This window comes from Coffea eugenioides, chromosome 4 (assembly GCF_003713205.1).
Source record: "Coffea eugenioides isolate CCC68of chromosome 4, Ceug_1.0, whole genome shotgun sequence".
Taxonomy (NCBI): domain Eukaryota; kingdom Viridiplantae; phylum Streptophyta; class Magnoliopsida; order Gentianales; family Rubiaceae; genus Coffea; species Coffea eugenioides.
Window position 1 is genome coordinate 32,054,191 of NC_040038.1, and position 4,744 is coordinate 32,058,934.

At 37.9% G+C, this 4,744-nt stretch overlaps 1 pseudogene; it reads right to left on the minus strand.

Moving 5' to 3' along the window:
- Positions 1–425: 425 nt before the first annotated feature.
- LOC113769247 lies at positions 426–1,663 on the minus strand (annotated as a pseudogene).
- Positions 1,664–4,744: the final 3,081 nt, after the last annotated feature.

The following is a 4,744-nucleotide window of genomic DNA, read 5'->3' on the forward strand; positions in this document are numbered from 1 at the left end:
CATTAAATTTTACATGAATATCAAGTTGAGTTAACCAAGTGATCTACCAATTACACCCCCAAAATTTGTAATCAGGTTGATTGATGGTTTGATTCAGATTGAAATTTGGGTTCAGGGATGTAATAATTTTAGTTTTTAGGGTAAAATACATAAAACCCCCCTGTGGTTAAGGAAATTGACACGAAACTTCCTCATTGTTTAAAAACTCCCACATAACCTCCTTGTGCTTTGGACTAATTTGGAAAATGGACGGAAATCATCCAAATTGACGAAAAGATGTAAATTTCCTATATTAACCCTATTTACAAACTGAATCGAAGTTCAGCTCAAGGCTCAATTAAAGTTTTAAAAACTTTCTTGCTTCATTTGAAACAAAGGTAGAACTAAGGGGCTCATTTGAAATTTTATAAAATATATCATCTTCTTCAAGGAAATGCCAGAACGTTCTGGGCTTTTGTTTTCCTCTGTTGCGACTCAAGAATCATTTCAGTCCTCTTCATCTCCATCTCCATCTCCATCCTCATTTCCTCCACTTCCCTTGTCATGTCCATCTTCATCCTCTCCATCCTCATGAACCCATCTCCCAGAACCCGTATGGCCGACACCATTTCTGCTAACGGGTCTCCCCTTTTCACATCACCTCCGACAACCCTTTTCCCGATATCACTTCTCCCGCTAAACCCATCTCTCAAAGCTTTAGTAGACCCATAATTTACACCAGCGTTAGGGTTAGGGTTAGGGTTTTGCCCACCCACTTCATCAAATCCCCCTTCCCGGGATCCTACTCGAAACCCAGTGCCTCCGTTCACCATACCCCTATGAAAACTACTCCGGTTGCTACTATTATTACTGATATAACTTCCCGTATGATTCAAGCTATTGGTGTTATATATATCTCCAATGGGCTTAACATGTGAATCTTCCTGATCTTCTTCATCCTCATCGGCTTCCGCCACAGCGGAGGAATTGGGACCTTTTTACATGGCGTCCATGCATTTAAAGTGGACCCAGGCGGAGCAATACCTGTGGTTCTTAGATCCGCCGTAGGGGGCGGCACGTTGGATCTCGGCACGGTAATGTTTCCTCAGCTTCTCTATCTTGTGCCTACACTGAACGACCGTTTTGGCGTTGCCGATAGGGCATCTAGAAGCGACATAGTCAGCGACCTCCTGCCAGTGGTTGGCCCTGAGATTCCCACGGCGGAGGGAATACCACGGCGGAGTGATTGTGGCGACCCCACTTCCCCCTAAGGCGAACCAAAGGGTTGGCGGGCCGTCTACCCAACTCTCGCCAGGACTCACGCAAGCATTCAAACCCAAAACCTTCCGATGATTAACCTAAGCTATTACAAAAGGATTCTTCTGAAACAAAACGATTTCTACCACCACATTAACTTCAGAGATATCAGTATATAACTTAGCCAATCGACGGTTCTTAAATACTTCCAGCGACGCTCGCAAAAGATAAGGATATACTATACTAATACAAACATACAAATTGAGTATTAGAATTAGAGATTACACTTTTCCAGCTTCAAGTGGCAATCCAAAATGAAAAGTACAATGCTTAGCTTAGAAATCATTACAGACCGAAAATTACATTCAAATAGTTCAAGTACAACCATAGGAAATATAAGCGGCTCAAGTACTTTCAAACCTCCCATCCTGTAAGGAAAACAAATAAACATGGGGTGAGCTAAAGCTCAGTGGTGCCCCAAAACATGCAGTCACGTAATTCAAACAGCGAGTAATAACTTAAACAAGTTAAACAATTAAGAAAGCGTGTAACAGCACAAGGTAGGATACAGGGGCTCTCAGGAGCCATTTTCCTCGCTTGATCACCATTTATCGTAGTTGACCCTCCGTCAACTCTCACTACCTATAATCCATGTAGATCCACTCATTTTAATCCTAACCCGTCACCATTCATACCCCTGTCCCGGGCCCGAACGTCGACTAAGGACGCAGTATACTCGAGATATACCCGTAAATAATTTGTCGAGGGATTCACCCAACGACGTTTTTGTAGTTCGATTGAAGTGCCGAGGGATTCACCCAACGACGTAACTACTTTTAGATTCAAGGATTCACGAGAAAAATGATTCACGCAAGTCACCACTCGAACGGCTAGTGCGATAAAGTACACACTGCTCACTTCGATGGATCAAAAACTCATTTTGCAATTTATCACATATCGAGTCAAGAAAGCACTTAATCCAAGTAGAAAAAGAACAGGCAGGGACACTCACCAAGAGTGGAGTTCAGATATCAGGTTGGGAATCGAATTCCGCGTCCTCGCGATATCCTAAAAACCAGATTTTGAACTATAAGTTTCCATTCAGTTTTTAAACTTATTCGTATAAGAATTTATTTAATATAATACTAGTTTACTTTCTCAAGAGATTTCAAAAATCTATTTAGATTGAAGCTTGACAAAAGTAGTAGAAATGTTCCTTATTTTTATCCTTAGAGAAGGGTAACTAGTATCCTTTTCTTAAAATAAGTTGACAAATCTCTAAACAATAATGTTAGAAAGTTACTTTGAACATTTCTCTAAAGTTACGGCTTTTGCAAAAATTATCCTTAGAAACTATTTTTCCTAGAATAGGGTTTCTTGCCGAGCAAGTCTCCCAAGCTTTTCACTAAAATTGGTAAAGCTTGTGTTTTGGAACTTTTCCTATAGTTAACTATCCAAGTGCAAAGCTTAAGGAAAGAAAAGAATTAAAATAATACTTAGAGTTTCCAAAAACTATTTAACTTATTTACTATAGCTATCAAGGCTAATTTGAGCTAAAGGAATTTATCGAGTTGGAAAGTTTTAGGCAAAACCCTAGATATGAAGTTTTTATAATTTAATACTAGCTGGAAAATATTTTTGATAAATTTTGATCGCAGCTACTCGAGTTCGCAAGGTCGAAACGACTTCCACAGCTCCGACTCCGTTTTGAAATCATGTTATGGATCAAAATATGACAAATATTCACATAGCAAATTACTAGAGCTTCGTCAATCATTAGCCCTAGATTTCAACAAGTGCATTTCTGAATAAAATAAAATGATCAACCAAGGCTTCATCAATCATTAGCACTTGGTTTCAGCAAACCCATCATAAGCAAATAGAAATAAAAGTAAAGCCCCAAGACATTCCAGCAATTAACTTCCATCATTCAATAATACTTTATAAAATCATTTCAATGGCCAAGGGCTTCATCAATCATTAGCCCTGGACAACATCAATCACTCCCAACCACAATTTAGTCAAGAATTTAAACCACAAGTAAGCTAAAATCTCAGTCCAAATCCAACTTTAGTTTCACAAGGAAATCAGACATTCATACCAGGCAGTCTACTTTGAGGAGTCACGAATAGCAGTATACATGGCGGAAAACTATAAAATTTCTACAGAACAAAGGCCCATGAGTCTATTTTCATATGCCACTGACGGCACCTCAATCGGATTTTCCTACACCAAGATATATGCATTTTGCCTAGACTGGTCAGAAGTTCCGAAAATCTGGAAGCTCTTGATCACATGTGGAAAAGCTCCTTTTTCTCTTTTTAAAACCACAAGGCTTTTAGTCTAACCATCCATACAACTCTAGTAGAATTTTAGCACCACATTTTCTAGACAATTTTCAACCATTATAAATTCAAAGAAAGTTTCACAATCAAGCTGGAATTTTTAACTCAAACTTTGGTGATCACAAGGAAAATTTCCAGCAGTTGTATATCCATGTTTTTGGTTAAATCTTTCAAAATATCAAATGACTCATTGCCAAATAGCTTTCACAGATTACATGTACATTTTGTCATGCATTTCGAGATCCTAACATCCCAAGGAAAAAAAAATTCCAGGAACCACTTAAAAAATTCCAAGTTCAAGTTCACAACGTTTCACAAAGAAATTCCAGCAATAACAATGGTTCTAAACAGAATTTTCTTTGGTTAAAACAGAATTTTTAGTACTCTATTAGGACATGCAAACACGTAGTTAGCTAGTAAAGGTTTCCAAATTCAAACTACAATTACACACATCTAACACAAATCCAGAAATTATAACAACTAGTCTCGGATGATCATTCATGAACTAATTTTCTGCTTCCATTTTATTCTCTTGGTTAGCCGAGCTACTTGACCTCATGCAAGCTTTAATTAACATGTTGTTAACTGGCTATTCGCCTTTATCAACTCAAATCATCACCATAAGACAGATTGAAAATTATATTTCAAAATTCAAGATTTCGGAAATTTTCAGTTCACAAGAATTCCAATTCACAAAACCATAATTTTCCAAGTTCCTAGTTTCCTTGTCCAATCGTGTAACTCAACATGCAGGCCCTTAAGCATTTTATCTTCACTTGGATAGTTAGGATTATAGCCACAGCTTGTCAAAATTAGGCAAATTAAGCAAATCATTTCTTAACCAGTCACGGCAGAAATTTTCTCCATCAAAACAGAATTTTCCTAAGCTTCTTAATACATCATCCGAATGTATAAAGCTATCATGCAAGACTCTAACCATATTAATCATCAAGCTTTCACCCGGCTAATTACACTTGAATGCTCAAATTGTCACGGAAAAATAGAATTACAGTTGCATTTCCAAACCATTCTCTCGGCAGAATCATATTCATTCAAAACAGAATTTTCTAAGCTCCTTAGTTCATCATCCAATGATATAAATTATCATGCATGGCCCTGATCATAATAATCATCCAAGATTCAGTTAGTTAGTCACCACAGTA